The sequence below is a fragment of the Anser brachyrhynchus genome (genome assembly GCF_964034855.1).
Source record: "Anser brachyrhynchus genome assembly, chromosome: 4".
Lineage (NCBI taxonomy): Eukaryota > Metazoa > Chordata > Aves > Anseriformes > Anatidae > Anser > Anser brachyrhynchus.
The window spans coordinates 29019190-29040146 of NC_137698.1; the positions used below are offsets into that span (position 1 = coordinate 29019190).

General features: G+C 39.1%; 1 protein-coding gene across 12 annotated transcripts in view; it reads left to right on the plus strand.

Annotated features, from left to right (window-relative positions):
* LOC308195033 (uncharacterized protein) overlaps positions 1–20957 on the plus strand; it is a 95219-nt gene that overhangs the window by 40730 nt on the left and 33532 nt on the right. The gene's annotated exons all lie outside the window — the stretch shown is intronic.

Consider the following 20957-nt stretch of genomic DNA (forward strand, 5'->3'; position numbering starts at 1 on the left):
GTCTTCTCTGCTTGTAGTTCTCACCTTAAGCTTTGCTGGAGGAAAGGCCATCTTCTTGTATTGCCAAATGAGGAAAAGACAAAAACAGGGGGGAAAGGAAGACTCAAATAGACGAAGTACTTGAACGTGTTAGTGTAAAACAAAACCTGTCACCAGGCAGGGCTAAGAAGGGAAGAGCTGTTCTGCTGGATGGGTGCTTAGGTTAGACACCAGGAAAACAAAGGGCTAGACAGTATGGTTCAGAGATGGAAACAGGAGTGAGATAGAGAGATGGTGTAAGAAATCAGAAGGAAATAATGTTTGGAAAGGCTGAAGCTTGGGTTAGAAGCAATAGAAATGCTTATTGTTGCACTCTATTCATGACCAGAACCTGAATGTAACCTGATTTTAGAGGCTCACTATTCCTCAGCTCCAAGAGTATTTGTGCTGTATGGAGAAGTAATTTCTTATCTCCTTTTAATGGCTGGTTTACAGTAACCATTTTACTATTGTAAAAATATTAAACCTTACTACTGTTAGTTATTCTGCCTGGTCAAATAGAAAAGATCTCTGCAATTATTTTAAAAGTTGCAAATATAGCAATGAACCACATAGCTGCCACTATGGTGCATGACAGAAGTTTCAGCATAGTGTTTGGTAACACAAATTATTGTAGACAAACTTCAGTTAAAACCACATCAATACTGCAAAGTCAAACGTGAGAAAGCTGTGAAATGCCAATATTTAGTATAAATGTTTAATGTTTTCTTCCTCCTCTTTAATTGTAGTCACGCACCTCTTCCCCAGTGCTGCTTCCCTTATTTGCTGTGTAGGGAGTCTTGGTCTGATTATAATTCATAACTGCCTCTATGAAAAGCAAATGTCCATTGGATCACTACTTTGTTGCAGAAGTGGACAGTCAATGGTACTAGGTTAATGCTTAAGTTAATGTAGTTAGGACAGAGTTTGAAGAATTTTTCCTTAGTAGTGGAATTGGATTGAAGACCCAGATCCACGATGTCTTGAGATGGTCACATCTGTGAACCTGAGTTAGCTATCTTAGAATAAAGTGTCTGGGTGTCTTTGATTTAGAACAAGATGGTTATTCAGAAATCTAGTGTGTGCTTTGAGGCTCAACTTCCTGACCCTGATGCTCGTGTTATCCATATGAATGCCCTTCCTTATTTACTTTGCATTTCTGCAAGACAGGCTTCAGTACTTAGGGGGTTCTTATAAAAAGGGTGGAGAGGGACTCTTTACTCATGTAGATAATGATAGTATGGGGGGAATGGTTTTAAACTGAGAGAGGGGAGATTTAGAATAGATGTTAGGAAGAAATTCTTCTCTCAAAGGGTAGTGAGGCACTGGCACAGGCTGTCCAGAGAAGCTGTGGATGCCCCATCCCTGGAGGTGTTCAAGGCCAGGCTGGATGGGGCCTTGGGCAGCCTGGTCTGGTGGGAGGTGTCCCTGCCCATGGCAGGGGGTTGGAACTGGATGGGCTTTAAGGTCCCTTCCAACCTGAGATGTTCTATGATAAAGGCAGAGAGATTTCTGAGAGTTCAGTGTTTCAGGGTGTGATGTACATAGGCTTCCTTGTATTTAGAATGGTTCTTTGCCATGAGGTACCAGAATTTAAATTTGAAGTAGCTGTTAAACATTTAAAATGATTTTCTTCCCTGCTCACTATGAGCCCCATTCTAGTCCCATCAAAGGATGGCAAAAGCCCATTGACTTCAATGGGATCAAGAATAAGCCTGGCATGTGCTTTAAAAAAACAACATTAGTACTATCTTATATTTATATGGCATCTTTCATTCCTCAATTCCCACAGAGCTTTTCTGAACAAAGCTGTTCTTTTCAAAAAGCATGAACAGAGCAACACGATGATACGTAACCTGCAGAGCTGGAAAGAATTGAGCTCCACGCGGTCATGCCAGCATAATAGCGCTCACAGCTTGCAGTGTGCAGGAGATTGTGCTGCTGCTACTCTAATAAGGAAATGACAGTCTCCTCTTCTGAGCACACAGTGTCCAAGTGGAGCAGCACGGTCCTTCTGTGCGATGCAGGGAGACCACCGCTGAATTAAACAGGCAGTCCTGGGTGCCTTGGTAATCGTGCAGCAGATGGGGCATCGTCTCCTGGCTGGTGTTATGTACTTATACCAGTCAGCAATCTCCAAAAGCACCTTAAGAACTGGAGCTTATTCGAAAGCTTAGGAGCTGCTGGGGAAATATTTTCAAAAGGGATCAAAGTGCCTAATGCCCTGCAAGGAATATCAGTGCGGGAACTTTCATTGAGAGAGAGATTTAATATTTCAGGTAAAAATAAATCTTAACTGTTGAAAAAATAACAGAAAAATCTCCTAGAGAATAAGCTTCCTGAAGTTTAATTATTTTTCAGTATAATTGGAACTTCTTTGGGTTGCAGAAGAGAGGTGTAAATTTCTTAAACTTTCCAGTATTTTGACATTTTTGTGTGAATCCATCACATGCAGACATGAAATACAGCAAGCAAACCCAATCCCTTTATAAGTATAATTTGCCTGCAGAAGGCTAATTAACAATTACTCAATGCCTACTACTGCAATCAGTCCCATTGATAGATCATCAGAGTGTTTCACAGACCAAGTATCAAGTTCAGTGTGTGCGCATCAATTGAGGCACAGAACAGAAAGTAACCGGGCCAGGTGTCCATTTGGTAACTTCAGTTGTTTGTATCACCCACGAACAGTGTGCAGGGGTAAAATTCTTCCAGCTGGGTTGGAAGCCCTGCATGAGTGTGGGTCTCTGCCCTTTTTCTGTTTGGTAGCATCCTTTCCAAATCTAGTCTTTGAAAACAGATGTGGGTGATTCTCCGTGCTGGTCACTTGGACTGATCAATCTGTGGGTCATGGTGAACTTACTTGAGACAATCTCAGCAGATAAAACTTGTTTTATCTGCTACCATGGGCTTTATTCAGGAGCTGGTAATTGCTGTGAAATGGCAGGGACTCTGGATAGTGTTTTCAAGCCAAAGGATCAGTTATTGAACGCTTATTTAGGAGCATAAGAAGCACAGGGTCATGCGATATCTCTAGTTGGAAGGGACCCTCAAGGATTGTTGAGTCCATCTCCTGGCTCCACACCGGATTATGTAAAAAAAAAAAAAAAAAACTATGAAAGAAAGATTAAAAAAATAAATGTATGCACTGTTTTAAGATTAGCAATTTTTGATCAAATGAGTATATTTAAGTTGTCAATAGTGATACTTGGATTTTTTTTCCTGTTGCTGCTCATTCTCCTCAAGACTGAGTCCCTGGTTTGGACTTCTGTCTAAGTCCACCTCTGATCATCTTTTCTCCATCTGGAAGCCTATGCTAGAAGGTCTTTCTTTCAATATTCTGATAAGGAATCTTCAAGTTGGTCAGTCTGGTTTACATAGTTCCAGAAGGGACATAAAAATCTTTTTACTGTGAATCTCCTTTTTGACAACTTGGACACCAAACAGTTTAATCAGTCATTGTTGGGTTTCTGAATAATGTGTTAGATTGTAATTGTGGAGTTTAACCTTGAGACTTGCAGATCTAGTTGAACAGAGATATTGATAACACTAGACTAAATCTGAACTGTATTATAGGAAAAAAAAATCATGACATTTATTCACACAGTCCTTGTGGTGTTCCCTATTGGCTAAGTGAGAGACAGCCCTGCAAAAAAAAAAAAAATCCACAGCCTTTTCTAGTTCCAAGGTCCAGATGTAAGCTGGACCATGACAGACATGTGGCCTGTACTCTGCCTCTGCATCTTCCCGTCCTGCCATCTTGTGTGCTCTGTGCCAGCGCTGCTCCAGCCTGACTGTGACCACTAAGATGGAACAAACCTTGCCACTCTTTGATAGATACGGGACAATGTAATATCACAGAACATCTTGCGTTACTCTTGAAAATTGCAAGCAATGCTTGCTATTATCCTCTACTAGATTGCCTGAAGGAAGGAAGATAGCTAGCTCTGGGTGTGCTGGAAGTGCTTGCTGTAAACTGTTCTCCAAGCATGTAGCCCAATTTAAGGGGTCTTACCGATAATGGTGCTTTCATCTTTTTTATGTAGAAAACATTAGTGCTCTAAGGTTGAGAGGCCTTCAATGGATGCAGCTGGGGAAGATGTGCTGGTGTTAATGCTTTGGTGGGTGCTTCAGGCTCTCCTCAAATAAGCCAGCATGGCACCACAGTCTGGCTTTGCAAGCTGCTGCTTTTCCTTAGGAACATAGGGGCAACATCCCACTGTAAGAGTATTTCAGAGCCTGAAAAGGAGAGAGATACATAATCTGTAAATTAAGTAGCATTCTGTCCATAAATTGCCTTAAGATGATGTAGATGATACAATAATAGTGTGTTTTCATAAGCGTTGTTTCTTGTGAGATAAAGCCTACCACACAGAAGCCACAACTAACAATAGAGCAGTAAAGCATCTGTTATATTTTCCTTACAAAAAGCTGCCAGAAGCTTACCCCAAACCCAGATATTGCTCTTGGCATGAACTTGTCTCAGAGGGGCTTGGGTTAAAATAGTAGAGCTTTTTAATTATTCTGAAATTGATTTATACATAGATTTATGCGGCTGGGAATTTTGTAGGTCTCTACACCATGACAAGGAGTTGAATTCTGAGTAATTACTTCTTTTTAACTAGCTTTCTGAATGAATTGGGCTAATTTTTCCTCAGTCTGAAGTGGGTGTTTATGAAAGTGTTTAACATGTGAGACAAAATTCCCATTTTTAAAATGAAAGAGTGGGAAAATAATTTATCTCCAAAATTCACATGGTAGAAAGTCACTTTTCTGAGCAGTGTGTGTGTGCCTGGGAAAAACTAATTGCAATTTGTCATTGCAATGCATGTTAAGAATAGTGGACACACCTTGTAAATAAAAATTAGTATTATACTGGCACATAGCTTAGGAAAGTTTATAAGAGAAAGGAAGAACTTGATACTTGTCTACAAATGGCAATTTGACATATATTTTGGCCTGTTTAAAACCTGAAGTCAGAATAGAGCTCAGCACCACATCTCCTGAGTGATGAAGGGAAGTGTGTATAGTTGTCACTCAGGAAGAAAATCATCTTCTAATTGGTAGGTAATCATATAAATCTGATGCTGACTTTGAGAGTGACTTTTCAGTCATTCACAATTGCTGATGCAATCCAAATATCCTGAATATCCCTAATTTTTTATTTCCTGGAATTCATTTTGCCTCTTGACTCATGCTGTACGAGTAGGAGGGTTAGGAGAACAAAGCTCCTTACCAGCTACCACAAATGAGGCAGCATGCTTCATTAACCGAAGTTTGTCTTGAGGCATGTCATACCTTATGACCTTAGGTTAGAGGTTGGAGCAGATGATCTTAGAGGTCTTTTCCAACCTCAATGAGAGATGTTGAGATTGTTGCTTGGTGGAACAGGAACAGAGGGGGGGAAAAATACCTCAATGAGTTCATTGAGCTGAGGCGTTTATAGAAATTTTGACACTTGAAAACAAATCAGGGTTATACTGGCAAATTTATTTCTGGCTTGTCTTCCCTGTTGAGTGTGGAGCTTCTTTTGATAATATTATTCTCTCATATATTTGTGGGGTTTAATAGCCTTCCTTTGTATAGACACCTATAAAAACTGAATCAAAGCTGAAGAATGGCTGTCCAGTGTTTTTACTGTATTGTATCGAACAAAGTCTTCAGCCCTAAGTTAAATCAGCAATATGCTTTTGCCATATTAAGCATGAACCAGGATGAAATATTCTTGGCATATGTAACGCAAGGCCTACCTGTCATATGTATTATCTCAGTAAATTGCCATTAAATTTCACAAAAGTACTTTTACAATGTAGTAGATTTGATTCCATGAGGTGCTTAATTCTAAGTGTGTGCACAGATTAACCCCTCTACAGTAAAGCTCTTCTACATGCCTGCCCAGCCCAAATACCTAATAGTTAAGCACATGAAGTTAAACACTTCAGCATTTTGGTCGGAAACACATAGCCTGAAGAATGACCAACAAAGATTAAACATACCCAAGCACTCCAATGAGGTGCTGAGGACAATAAATAGATGTTAGGCTAGCAAATACGGTACCTATGAATTGGTGCAGAGAAGGAGTGCTCAGAAGCAGAGTGGTGTGGGGGAAGACAAGAATATCTTGAAGGGCACCCTGAGCGTGCTGCTTTTATGCCAGCACCTAACTCATTTTCACATTAAGCTTCCTAGTAAATGGACAATAAGAGGCCACTTACAAACTATTACAATGTATTAAATCAATTGTACCATGCTGAAAGCCTCATGGTTTTGCATCCTAAAATGTGAACTATAATGACAGAGCAATTAAGTAATATAAGCACACCAGGCACATCTTGGAACACAAATCAAAAGAGATGAGTTATTAGAAATCCTATCAGCAAAACCATGCTAAATCAGTTGCAGGGACAAAATTTTAATTAAAAGTGAAGGCAACATATAGGCTATATTGAGAAATGAATAAACTTATGGTTTGACCTGTCTAATTGTAACCACTTGTTTTAACATCTCATAATTCCTCTACAGGAGACAGACTATTTTTATGCTTCTATATTTTAATAGATGATCTGGTCATTCTCCTGGAGAGGTATTATTCCTAAATTTTGTTTGCAGTTTTCCCAAGTAGCTTACAAATTCAACACACGGTGCTTTGAATATGCAGCTTTGGTGGTGAATTCTGGTCATGTGCAAGTTACAAAATATGAGTTTGATTTAAATGCTGAATATGTTGGGTGGATAACCTCAGTAGATATTAACAGGCTATTTAATGGAAGTGTGACTTTGGTGACCAGAGCAGAATCTGTCTTGACTCTTTTCTTTGCTTCTGAATGTGGAGAACAGTCTGCTCTTGTTTGAGTTGAAATACCTAAATCTTGTCACACTCTTAGAAAGAAAGGAATTGGTGTGCATTTGCTAGTAGCCCTCCTGTTAGCTGTCACGTAAAACACCTTATTTCCATTCAGATACAAGCACATTGGTCAGGCTACATCTGCAATTGCTAGACTGGAAAAAGGGTTTGTCTGTTTTTTTTTTTTTGGGGGGGGAAAGCAATAGTGAAGATGCAGAAGTCTAAAGCAAAATCTGAGATCAAGTTTAGGACCACTCAGACCGCTGTCACCACTGTCTTTTTAGTAGTCTTCTCCACATTTCTCCTCTTCTCTCTTTATTTTCTTTGACTTCTTGCTAAGTATCTACTGCCCTTCTTTGTATATCTAGCCTGCCTTCTGTACCTGTGTCAGTTCTCATGCCTCTCCACTTCATATTGATAGCGCGCTTCCCCTCCTCACTCTTCTCATTCCTTCTTGCTGCTTTTTTACCGTATTCATTCTGTGCCTTTTCTCCCCTCCCTCTGTCATTTTCCAGTTGCTTATTTGTTCCCTCTTTCTTCATTTTCCTTTCTCCGGACTATCTCTTCACCTTCTGCCTCACTCTTTTTCTTTCTCCGTTGCTTTATAGTGGATCTCAATGCTTGTCCAATTTCTTCACCAGGCTTCTTTTTGTATCTTCCACTTACCTCCCTTCTTTCTTTACCAGCCCTATGTATGTTTTTATTCCCTGTGCTCTATAGTTCTCTGCCATGAGAACTGCTTGTTCTCCTCATCTTCGCTCTATCTCTGTTCTTCAGTAGGAAATGTCACTGAAATATGGGAGAGTTTTTATCAGCTCAGTGATGTTGCAGACCTGATCCACTCTGTTTAAATAGTCATTTCTGTTTCAGTGTGCGCAGCTTTTTACTACTGATTCCTTTGAAGTGTGAAATCTATTGTTCTGCTAAAATACTAGAGTAATGCATTGTGGGGGAAAAGTCTATCTGTAATGGAATTTTAACTTGCTAAATCAAAATCACAATGTCAGACAGATATGTAAATAATGAGTTATTTATACTAGCTGTCACTCTACCTTATCTAGAAAATAATTCAGTAGTTCTTAAACACAATTGTTCCTGGCATCTATTTTGATGTGTGATAACTGTAAAACATTATCAGTGTCAGGAACTGTATGTGCTCACGTCATTTTTCATTTTAATGGAACTGAAAGTGCTGGGGAAAAAAGGCTCACTACTGATGCCAATCTTTGTCTGATTAACACTGAGTATGAAGTATGTTGTGCACAAGAGAAACTACACTGTCTTCTTTCACAGAGCCCATAAGCATATGCAGAGGAATTTGTAGCTGAAAGTGAAAAGGAAAAAAATATATATTTTCGGTGTTTTGGAATTGATTAGGCTTGTGCCCAACGGATTGCAGGCATTCTTTGTGTGCTTTAAAACTGAGCATTCAGAGAATCTTAAGTGCATTGCAGCAGTTTGCTAAATATTTGTTGTAACAATATTTTCTTTCCTTCTATTAAATAAAAAAGAAAACCAACCCTAGTCTAGGCATTCTGACTCATTTTTATGTTTGCAGAGACTAAAAGGTTGCTGCATTCTAGGAACATATGCTGAGACAATTTTAATCGTCTGTTCCCGGTTTTCCTTTTTTGTATGTCCATTTACTTCTACACGTCCTTTTACCCATATGAAGTGATAGGAAACCTCTGTTAAACATGCTGTGGAAAATTATAATATCCACTTCCCAACTGTGGTTACTGCCAGATGAATACATGGGAAGAGATCTGCCTGTGGAAAGAGTATGGGGCACTTGGGCACATTACATCTTTGCATGTGGGATGCACTGATAAGGTCTGTTCTGTGGGGAATGTGCCTGGGTGAGTTCCATGTCCATTTGCTCATGTGAGCAGGGAAGCCTGCTCCACGTTTCCCCTCTGCCCCATCAGGCCCTGTTATGGCTGTTCTTGTCCTAACAGCACCAGCAAGAAAGACTCTGATTAGGACACGAAGAGAGAGACAATGTAAGGACCTCTTATTCACTTTTCTGTTAAATCTAGCAAATGTTGAATGGAATGGTGGGACAGAACATGGAGAGGGACTCTTTCCCCAGTGCCCATTGCAGCTGTAACAATATCCAAGTGTCATATAGTAGACAGAGAGTCTTGAGAAAGTCATGTGTTACAGGGAACTGTAAATGAGATCAAGATGGATCAATTCCAAAACCCTAAAGGGGTTTTGAATAAAATAGAACTTTGGCAATTTTATTTTTTCTCACACTAAGAAAAAAAATACTGTCACACAATGTTCCTCTGTCTTCTCTGATATTTTGTGCTCTGAGGTGGAGAACTACATCCTTTCCTCATTTCATTTGTTACAAAAATGCAAAGCATCCTGAGGTTTACATTGTTTTCAGACATTGTCATAGGAATGAAGGCTTAAATCTATAAGGACACTTGCGAGCTCAGAAAGTGTTGTGTGAATAAATGTGTGCATGTATGTGCATCCTGTGAGAAACAAATCTGAAGAAAACCTTAATCTGGGGATATCTGCATTAGCATCTGCTCTGGACAGAAGGGCAGTCTAATGCATAATTTCTTGTTTTATGCAGAGCATGTCTGTAAGAGTTCCTGTGATTCCTATGGAAGAAGGTCATGACTTTGGTCAGTTCCTTGTCATTAAAAACTCGATGCCTTTTGGGCATCGCTTCACACTTCTACCTCCTTCCGAAATACCCTTCTGGTATTTTTCCAAGTGCCTTCAGCTGTGTACTAGATAACACAGCTTTAAAGGTGATCCCTGCGAACTTAATGACTTCCTCCTACCCTCCTGTCCTGCTGGAGATAGGAGACAGACCGTTTTCTTATTTTCTGACATGGTCAGCTGATCTTTTGGGGAAAAGTTGCAGTTGTTAAAGACGCCTCAGTAAGTGTTAAAAAATAAAATCATTGCTTCGTTCCCTTTGAACTTAGCAAGTACAAAAATGTAGATATGCTGGGAGAAGTGTTTTTGTTAGCCTATATTTAGAGTGGTGAAGAATTGGGATAGTTGGTTTAAGAAACGCTTATTAGACAATGTGTGTGAAGTACTTGTTGAAAGCCAAAGCATGCTGTTTTCTTCACCTCTGCAGAATGGACTCTTCTGCTCTCCATCATGAGTCATTACGTTGCTTTGCAGTTGTTTCTGCATATCTCACAAGATCCCACGCAAGCTTTGAAAAGTCATGGTGAAGGGAATGGGGGAAAGAGCCAATGAAATAACACACCCAGGGCTTATTTTCCTACTCCATTTGCTGTGAAATCCCAGCAAAAAAAATTGTATGAGGAGTTGTCTGTAAATCTCATGCTAAATAACTCTTAAGCAAGAGAAGGAAAATCCGAAGGATGAGAACGTGTAAATACCCAAAAGAAAACACTTGTCTGAGAGGCAGACACTTGAACTTTTTGAGGTTCAAGGAATCTTTCTAAAGTTACAAAGTACCTACAGACAGTTTTCTTGGAGCATCCAGACGGCTGCTAGGCAGCAGATCATAAATTAAGGAATGCATAGATTTTCAGTCCTCACACCATTTTAATGTCTGGCAGAGTAACTCTATCTGTTATATCTTGCTGCCACCCAAGAAGATTTATTAAGGTGAAAAGCACTGCATCTTTATTGAAAGAATAGCAGAGTACACTTACTATATATATGTCCAATCTATAGCAGTTCATATTTGTGCAGGAGGCTTACACAGTGTATTTTTTTCCTGACTCAAGTGATAAATTTTGGAAGCCCTCAGGAATAATGATATGGAAAATGTATTTTCCCCATGGGGCTATAATATTTTTTAGATAGTGGCTCCAGGATCCCATAAATGGTACAGATTTTTAGCAGATATAAGGAAGGCATTTTTTTGCAGACTGACAGCTAATGGCAAGTTAATCTATTGCTCCATCTTGTGTGCTTTTTTTCCTGCAATGTTAGGGGTTGGATGTGGTATTTTAATAGAGGCTCTGAAAATGGAACACAGCAGGAGCACAATCCCTTGAAAAAGATGTTACTGGGGCAGCACCTAAGTCACAGTTTTGATGTTATTCTGCACCAACAAGGTTAGTTTCTAGGAAAGAAACAATTATTCCTCTTCTGCATTACAGTATATAATGAATACAGTTATTGGCCACAGCTGTACCCATTCTTGCCCTTTTCCTGTCTTGATAAGGGCTACTGAAATAATGAATTTTGAAAAGGAAGGATGCCTGTGACTGTTACTGATGACCATGTAAAACATTACTAGTACAGCTTGCATGGGTTAAAATGAGGTGATTAATAAGGCCAAATGACTTGAGTAAGTTAGGTTTTTTTGATTTTTTTTAAGGTCATTTATTTGACAAGGAGAGCATCATGAAGATGAAAAAATAAATTTCCCCATGTTTTACAACTACACCCATCACCTTTTCAAAGAAAATTGTTTTCTTGCTTAGGAGCTGATCCTGTTGTGTAGCAGTTACTGAGCATGAACTAAAGAAACTGAGAGAAGTCACTACCAAAAAAAAAAAACACAAACAAACAAACCAAAATCATCCAACTTTTAGCTCTAACAGTAATTTTAACTACTACTGTTAGATTCTGCTCCTCTTATTCCTGAAATTGTTTGTCCTCTGCTTACACACACATGAAATATAACTCTGTTGTAGGGTACCACTTTCAGTTTTGTCTTCTTCAGTGCTTGCTTGTCTCGTTATTACAATACATATTTTGTCATACAAAGCACAGTTGCATTGAAAAAAATCATACATACCAAAAAGGTCTTGAGGGAATGACACTTCTGTGACTAGACAGATATGCTTTCTGTATTTTTCAATCTACGTCTGATACGAAAAATTGTGAATGTTAACCAGCAATAACAAAATGGCGATATGGAATAGTTGTCTCCAGAATGTTTGAATGGTTTTGCCCTAGTGAGGTATTGCTATAATACATCAGCAAAATGCAATTTCTATGAGGTAGTTGCTACCTGCCAAATTCTGCAATCTAGGAAATAATCTTTGCTTGTTTTCAGTTGAATGATTTTAGGAGTAGAATTAGAGTAGATAGACTGCAGAACTCTCCAGAATTCTTACTTATAAACGTAGTTGATCAGAAAGGCAACTCTGTTCTAGATGTATTCCAAGAAAAAGCATATACAAATTTAGCTTAGTGAGCTTTTGGATTTTTCATATTTGCTAAGCTGCACTCCACACTTCTCCAACATATGTTATAGTGAGAGAAAGTCGAAGATAGACCTTTACATGGAAGTGTGTGCTTGAAAAAATGGCTTGGTGTGAAATTTTCCCTAGAAACAAGTCATACCTGGCCTTTCTAACATGTTATATTCATAACATAAGAACTTATACTTCATGCAGATCTGAAGCTGAATTTCACATGGCCCATTTTGCTAGGCCCAAAATATTTTCTGGATGACTAAAAATTAATACAGTCTTGCTCAAGGAAACCTGACGTACTGTTGATTTGTCTTAATTTACAGCACAAAACAGAAGAATTGGTCCTGTGTTTTTATTTACATTTAATTCTTTTTGATTTCTCATGCTTTCATCTGCATTCATTCCTTTCCCCTTACGATGTTACTGCCCTGTTGCCTTTTCTGCAAATTCAAACTGTTGATGATCACATCAGCCTGCTTCAGTCACCACCTCTTCAGCTCCCACTCCCATTCAGAGGATGGCTCCCCTTCCATTGCTCCAAACCTGGCTCTATCTCAATGTGGTTACAGCAAGGACTAAAAGAAGCAGAGGATGCAAATTCGTTACCTTTTATGGGGATCTTAGGTTTCTTATGACTGGGTGCTCTTTCCCCTTAGTTTACTGAACATGGAAAATATTTCAGCGTTATACACTTCTGTTTTAGGTCAATATCTCAAAACATGCAATATCAACATGGTTCATGTTGCATTAATCTTTTGGGTGGTCTCTTGATTTAGTAATAGGGTCAAATTTTATCTGTACTTGTAATGACTAAAATTCACTTGTGCAATTTAATGTTTCCTTACAGTCACAGTATGCTGTTTGATAGAACACTTGTTATATAGATGCCAACAGAATTTGATAATTCATCAAGTAACAGAGGCCTGGAAAGCAAAATTAGCTATTTTATCCAGCTACAGGTCAAATATGCAAGGGCACTAAGGAGAAAATAAAGTTACAAGAATGCTGAGATTAAAGCACAACTCTAGCTGTGTGCATGATTTATGTATATTTCTATTTTGTTCAATTTTTAATACCAAGTCCTTATTTAAATTCCTGAGGAAATCTTTAAAATGCTAAGTTCAATCTTTAGGTCACTGGATTCTGCAACTTAACATTTTTCATAATGTAGCTGCTTTACCTCTTTTTTTAAACAAAAAAGTATTGATGACTAACAAAGAAAAGAAAAAAACAAAAAACAAACAAAAAAAACAAGCACAAACTTCTGAAATAGTGTTTTTATTTGGCATAGTCATACAGTGTAACAACCTAGCCTGTGTAATCTATTACTTTATAGACTGCTTGTGATGATTTTCTATTGCAAATGCTAGAGGGATTAGCATGGGTAATGGGTTATTCTAGCAGGTGCTCACATGCAGGAAAAAAATATCAATGGTGAGTTTAGTCCTGATGTCAGGTTTGGCTGTAGTAATGCATGATAAGAAAGTTCCTGATCCAGACAGTGGCAGGGGGAGATAAGCATTGGCTTTGGGCCTCTGTAATTTTGGAACATGGATTTTGGCTTGATTAGGGAATTCTTCCTGGAGTCCTCTGAGACTACAACAAAAAGATCATTTTTAAAATCACTGAGGATTTTACTTTTCAGAGACAACAGGGCCAGCAGAACAAGAGAACTTTTTTTTCTCATCTATTCCTTAGCTTGGGTGAGGCTGGAATACTACACAGAGCCAGTCTTTGAGCCCCTATTTCAAGAATGAAGTGGAGCTCCAGCAGAGGACTGTCACAATGGTCAGAGGCCTAGAGCCCAAGATCTACAAGGAAAGGCAGAGGAAGTCTGGTGAGCAGCAGGCTGTGGGGGTGAGCTAATAGCAGCTGACATGAAGGGGAGTTGTGAAGATGGAAGTCAAACTCTTCAGTGGTGGCAGATGGCAAAGCCAAAGAGAAGCAGCCACAGATGGACTTTTGGGAGATTCAGGCTGAAGATAAAGGAGACATTTCTGTAACAGAGCAGTGTAGCCCTGGATCAAGTTTTGTGGAGATTCCATAATCTCCATGGACATTCTTGAAGGTTCCCAAGACCAACCAGTGGCCACAGGAACTTGATCTAGTGCTAGCCATAGCCCAGCTCTGACGGGGTTCAGACTGGATGATCCCAAAGGTCCTGTTCAACAGACTTGTCTGTAAGGTTTCTGAATCTGATACACCACTGTAGTTCCAGACTTCACCTTGTATGAGAACATACATGCTTATGGAGTTCCTAGCACCCTTTAGCAGCAAGTCAGCAATATGTATTGTGCAGATCAAAGCAGGGGCAAAACCCAGGCAAAGAGAACTCCAGCAAGGCATCTCAGCCTGCTAACAGCTGTAACTTATTCATAACCCATTTTTCCACATAACTGGGCTTATAAGGCTCTAGCACTTATGCCAGTGATATTAATAGAAATAAGTCCATATTTTTCTTCAATCTTATTTCAGCTTAAAAAAAAAAATTTCTTCGCATCTTGTAGTGTAACAGGATTGTGCTTCTTGGATCAGCCTGCTAGCTATTTGCTTTTCTGTCTCAGATATGAATTAACCTTTCCTGACCACTGATGATCAGTTTGTGGAAATGTTCCAAAAGGGCACATACATGCACTATAAACTTCTGTAACAGATTAATTTATGGATGAACTTAATGCAGCTGCATAACATACTCTCCTGGTCTTTATGAGACTGACCAGTCTATGAAAGTTATCCACCTCCTTAGAAACCTTGAGGGAGCTCACTAGTTTTTGAAAAAGTCTCTTGATGTGAATATGCAACAGCATATTCTTATGCTTTATTATTCTGTTATTTCTTAGTGCAGTCTTCAGGTTCACCACCTTTGTATCCATTCTGTGTTAATGAGCAGAAAAACTCACTAATAATTGTTTGTATTTTTTTGGCAAATATTGAAATGTTAGAGGAATGTTGCCAGATGTCAGGGAGCAGTGGGGCCTGGCTGCAAGGAAGCAGGAGCCAGCAGAGTAAATGGCTGCCTTGTAAGTTCTGCAACCGTGGTCAGACACAGCACAGTGATTGCTGGGCAGCCCAAGGTCCCCAAGAAAAGGGGGCAGCCCTTGGATGTGCTGTTTCTAAGGTGGCCCTGAATGCAGGAAACTCCACCTCTTGGAGGTGGGATGCTGTCAGGGCCCTGATACCAAGACCGGTCTGCATGAAACTTCATTTCATGCCAGCCTAGCAGTGATAAAGTGTCATCTCTATGCCATCCTCCACTTGTAGCAGTTCCACCTTCCCACAGGCAGAAATGATTCCCACGTGATATCACAGCAAGTACTTAATTCAAGAACAGTTATAATAGATGTGTACTCCTAGTTGAGTAAATTAGTCTATCAGAGAAAGATGCCAATAAGTTGGTCATGCTACAGCAATGAAAAAAGCAGGGTAATATTTAGTCTTTTTCTATTTACTTCTATACCTGTAATTAAGGTTTCTGCACAAAATGTACATAGGACTTGTCTATTACTAAACTCAGATTACAAGAGAGCTGCATGGATCACATTTTTTTTTAGCTATTACTATTATGCTTGCAACTTAGCTTTGTGCTTTGCTCCTGATTTGATAGATTTATTAATAGCCTTAATATGTGGCTTTAAATTATATTCAGTTCTTTTAGTGTCCTGGGATAGTGATTATGTGATGTAGCCAGGAGATGTATCATCCTCTGAGTTTTGATCTCACTGTTGATGCAATTTCAGTTTTTATTTGCTCTCGCACCTTTGACACTGCATTGGACACCGTAATCCTTATGGAAAAGTGAGGCAAAGTCTTAATTTAAATTCAAGTCATAAACCTCAATTAGCTTTAGGCTCCAGGCTGTCTTTGCTGATAAAAAATGCCCTGTTTTTTTTTCTTTTACTAAATTGGTTAAATATTTTCTTTTAACTTCTTCCACACAGTCTAAGTGAACTTGTTTCATAGTTACTTTTATTTTTTCCTTCCAGTTCCAGGACACACCTTTTTTTTGTAATCAGTCCTTTTCCATTCCAATATATTTCCCCATCAGTTTCTTGAGGTTTTTAAATCTTCATTTAATCAGTTCTTCATTTTTCAAATACACTCTTGCTAAACCTAAAACCTTACTTAATTGTAGAGTAAGTCCTCTTTTACTTGTTACTAGTGTTAACAATCATATACAACTTCTGAATTCAATGCAAAGTGCTCTTTGAATATTGTTATTGATAACATACTGATTCTGTCTCCTCCTGCATGTACATATGTTAACTTTAAAATGACAAAGCAGGATGTCTGTATGAGGGTAATAAAACTATGCATTCATTTGTTAGGAACCTAAAACAAAAACATGTAACTGAAGAATGTGCATTTTCCAGGTGCATAAAAACTGTCAATATGAAATAAAATATGGGAATTGAAAATTGTAAATGAGAAACTAAGACCAAATTTTCAAATACAAAAATCATGGGTTTTTTTGGTAACTGTTTTTTTCCCGTAAGTCGTATATTGATGATGCATGATACCATCATAGGAGATAAAATTCAAATGCTACAGATCTATAAAATCCATTCTGTTCTGCAACTACCCCGAACAAACTATACTACAGTGTAGTAGTATTACTCCTAACACTAGGAATCTTTAACCACCCCCAGGTCCAAGTTAATTATACAGTGTAATGAAAGTAGATAACCATCACTGAAATAAAGATGAAGTCACAGCTGGGAACTTCTGTATTAGTGTGGTGCCTGGGCTTGGGTTAGAAGTGTGCTTTGGCAGCAACTCTCTTGTTAATTCCCTGCTCCTAGGCCTTTGCTCACGTTGCACAGCAATCTTGGACCACATGCACTGGACCTCTTTGGGATAAAGTTAGACTGGAAGATGTGACATGGGAGCCCATATAATGCATTCCAGCTATGGCTGGACATGCAGTCCAGTGCGTGATGTAAAGATAGTCCAATAAAACTCCCAAACCCTAGCTCTGGTATGTAGAGTATGGGCCTCAGCTTCACTGATAGCTTCTTATTGTTCTACATTACCTGCTAAGGCAGGTACCACTACTGATTTCTTTGTAAGTCATAAGTATATCATTTATTTTTAAAAAAATCAGTAAGAGAACACTATATGATATGCTATAGTATACTCTAAGTTAATCGCATGACTGTGCTTTCACACTGTATGCATATTAAATCATGTCATTATCTCACTCGGTGAAACCATTTCTTAAAATACAAAAACATGTTTCCTTGTGCTCCCTCTTACTTGATGAAAATCTCCAGGCACTGGAGAGTCACATGATTAATACCACTAACTTCATAAGTGCTCAAAGTTGAATTCATATCAGAGACCTACAGGTATAGAACATGTGCTTTCCATTTTCAGAAGAAAAAAAAAAACACTGAACTTTCCAAGTAAGCTTCAGTTTTATTATAACTTCCGTAATAGTTACTATATTTAAAAAACAAACATCTGTCTAAGGAAACTGAGTGCACATCCCTTGCCTCCAGGTTGATCCCTTGAACGAGTAAAAGTAGTTATTTTTTTGCAGAAAGAAATGGTCTTTCTGCAAGATATTTGAAGACTCAGCATTGACAAACATCCAGTTATTTGTAGCTTTGTATGAGCTGACATTTGAAACAAGTACAACCAAATAGGAAAAGGAAAGGGGCGGGGGGGGGGGGGGGGGGGGAGAAAAAAGGATGTCTTAGATTAGCAGGTCGAAATTTTCCTTTTCTAGTGAAGGACTAGTAGCTACTGCATATCATCAGAACTTAAGAGCGCAAAAGTTCGTTCATGGTCTTGTTACAAGCATGGCTATGTTGCTATTTCATGCACATGCCGTGTGGGTAAGTCATGAGATGTAGAAAAAACAAGTCAACAGATGTCTCCACAGATCAGACTTGTCATCAAAAACAAGATCATGTTTGCTCGATAAAGATTGCTTTCTGAACACTTTAAAATGTAATATTTTGGAAAACAGTCTTTAATTCTTAACTGACCTTCTGTAGGACTGCTAGAAAATGCACTGCATGCTCAAAACAATTTTATTGATCAAAGTCTTTAATTCTTCAGAATGTATCTTCCTTCAGTTGTGAGTTATGCTTTTCCTTCTCTCATGTGTTTTGTAAATATTACAGTTAAGGTTTACTAGTGGCAGTTGCAAAAAATGTACAGAAAACTTTTAAAAAGTTTGAGTAATTATTTACAGCATATTCAATTATTCAGGTGTAGCACTTAATGTATTATTTACTATTTCTGTTGCTCTTCCAAGTGATTGATGGCCAAACTTGCTGACCACCGTTTATCACTTCTGCATGTGCAACTTCATTTTGTACTTTATAAACTTTCAGATAACGGAAACCTTTTTTTAAAACTTTCTGACAGAAACACGGTGCCCCTTCAGTTAGGGACTTTCTGCCATCAGTATTTTTGCTTTATTTCTGTTGGTGTAGTGGTGACTGCCTATGCAGCTGTGCTGAAGTTACTCTACAACTGGCTCCAGCCAATTTTTGAAAGGGACTTTGAACACCTCTCACATTAAAACTTGGCATGGAAGACGGATGAAGAAGAGGCTATGGTCAGTTTGGGTTTGGGGGGTGTGGGGGGGAGTCCCATTGTAGGAAAGGGTGGGAGCCTGGGACTTCTGGCAATAGGGGCAGCTGCTTATCCCCCCACAGACTGCAGAGCAGGCTCAGTGGCCTGTAGGTCCAACTAACAGCAAGGGGAGAGAAGGTGTAGGGAAGCATCAAGGCTTCCCCAGCCTGAACCATGCTCAAGCAGTGAAGAGAAGCAGCAGGGAATTGATGGGGGGGAGACTCAGCCCTCCTCTGCTGACCTGACCTGGCCATTTTGAGGGGTTGGTTGCTGGTGAGGGTCTTGGGTCTAGGCCTCTGCAGGCCTTGTGTGATCCTCAGTCAGGTGGTTAACCCTGCTCCTTATTCATGTGCACACCCGTGACACTGCCCCAGGAGAGCTTGAGCTTATTGTGAGGGATGTAAACCTCTGGGGAGGGAGGAGAGGTGGAGAGAATCCATTTTGTTCAGCCTGGAGAAGACCCTGGGGAGAGGGGGAGCACTTAATAGCAGCTGCCTCTACTAGGAGGTCAGCAAGATGAAGCACAGTGGTGGGAGGATGGGAGCCAAGCGTAAGCTAAAACACGAGGTTCTAGCTGAATATATGGGAAACCTTTTTCTATGTGATGACAGTCAAGCACTAGAATAGGTTGCCACCAGCAGTTACGCAGTCTCTGTTCTGGGAAGCTTTGAAGACCTCTCTACGTAAAGCCCTGAGCAGCCTCATCTGGCCCTGTAGTTCACCCTCTTTTGAGTAGGAGGTTAGACTAGAAAGCTTCTGAGGTCCCTTCCAACCTCAGAATGACAGGATGGAATTGTGATCCTATGTACTGTGTAGGAGTAAAAACTAAAATAAAATCTTTGGATTGCAGCAGGGTAGAGGTGATCTGGCATGTCAAGTTCTGTTAGCTTCATTTGTCATGTGTTGTCATATCACAATGAGCCATAACACGATATGACTAAAGCAAACCAGTGCAATAGCTACAATTCACCTTACAATGTGACACATTTGATGAAAAGTATGAAATCCGACTGTTTTTCTGAAAAGCGAGAAGCATGTAAAGCAGCTCCTAACATCCTTTAAAACAGATTTACTGTAACAAAGTGAGAACCACCTAAGCCTTTGTATTTGTTGCAGAATTAATGTTGCAAATACCCCCAATGTTACAGGTTTTCAGTCCTGGTTTAGCTGTCATGGACATTCTGTCATCAACATTTCTGTAAGCTATTAAGAATATTGCTGTTAGAAAGTTTTGTTCTGGCAGAAAAAAAGACTTGTCTCACAAAGTAAAATATTTCTTTGAAGTCTGTGAGCAAAATGTTAAGAAGGTTGATGCTTGGCCTCCTCTGGAGGAAAAAAATTCCAACCAACTTCATTGGTTTCACAGAAATAAATTTTTGCATTTAATGTTGGTCCTGCTGAATCAGCATTGCTCTGCTGTCAGAGTTGTAAAGGTGAGACCCAGTACTCTTCCTGAAAGTGACCATAAATGTGTAGTATTGAATAACTTTTTTATATACTTCATAGCAATGTCAAGAAAGCAAGAGTGCAGGTTTCACATTAAATGTAAATTTGATTTGTTTTGAGGAACTAAAATCCTGAGCAACGTTGTGTAGCCTGTGTGTCATTGTTTTATCTGTGGGGAGAAGCCATGGTACTAAGGCATGAAATCTTGATTTATGGCTGATTTCATCAGGTCTACAGACTTGAGTGCAGATGCCTTCCTACATGAGAAGCTGGCCAGCTGATATTTGCATACCACCTGGCTAGTCATGCTGTACTACCCACAGCATACCCACACTCTCCTTTACGTTAAGTGGCTGAGAAACTTTGGCATGTAAAAGAGACAAAGACCCGTTGTGCCTTTTTGGAATGGAAATTGAATTTTTGTATGTACTTGAAAGACTAGAGGGCTAATCAAAATACTGCTAGGCAGATCTTATGTGTTTCTAAATGGTAATAAAAAATAGCTTGAGTTCCATGAGATGTTATCATATGGAATTTCCCTAATACGTTTTTCTTCTTAGTGTGATGATGTATAGACATGTTATGCTCTAATCACACTGTATATATGTAATACTGGAATTTTCATTTATGCATGAAGTAATCAGAATTATCTGTTGCTTCAATAAACAGTTTTGATGATTGAAAGAAAAAATGAACCCTATATAGGCACATTATTAACCAGGCACATCAGAAAGAAATTTTGTCCACAATAATTTTAGATAAAACAAATCAGAATGTGCACAGATATTCTTGCAAGGACAGACAGAAGATGGAACAACAGTCTTGGAAGAATTCAAAGCTACTTCTGTTCAGAATTCCCCTATTCATTCCCTACTGATTCCAATATAGAGATTTTAGATGTACAA